Source organism: Cynoglossus semilaevis, chromosome 4 (genome assembly GCF_000523025.1).
Source record: "Cynoglossus semilaevis isolate Cse_v1.0 chromosome 4, Cse_v1.0, whole genome shotgun sequence".
In the NCBI taxonomy this organism is placed as follows: Eukaryota; Metazoa; Chordata; class Actinopteri; order Pleuronectiformes; family Cynoglossidae; genus Cynoglossus; species Cynoglossus semilaevis.
In genome coordinates, this window is record NC_024310.1 from 278,691 (window position 1) to 278,948 (window position 258).

A 258-nucleotide genomic window follows, 5' to 3' on the forward strand; every position below is an offset into this window, starting at 1 on the left:
GCTTGTATTTTGCAGCTTTGTACTCACTTCTGTTGCCAGATGCAAAAGCAGCAGAACGAGCGCGTAGCATGCAACAAACCTGGCTGTTGATCCAGGGCTTCTGATTTGGAAACTTCTTGACCTGTATGGTGGGTACAATGTTATCCACACAAGTGCTGATGTACCCAGTCCCACATTTAAACTTTAAACACATCCCAGTCTGTGGTGGCAAAACAGTCCTGTAGTCTGCTCACATTCTCCGGTGTCCACAGTTTCACC

General features: G+C 46.9%; 1 protein-coding gene across 1 annotated transcript in view; it reads right to left on the minus strand.

Annotated features, from left to right (window-relative positions):
• The window catches only part of LOC103377562 (sodium channel subunit beta-4-like), a 14,370-nt gene that overhangs the window by 12,147 nt on the left and 1,965 nt on the right, over positions 1-258 (minus strand). The gene's annotated exons all lie outside the window — the stretch shown is intronic.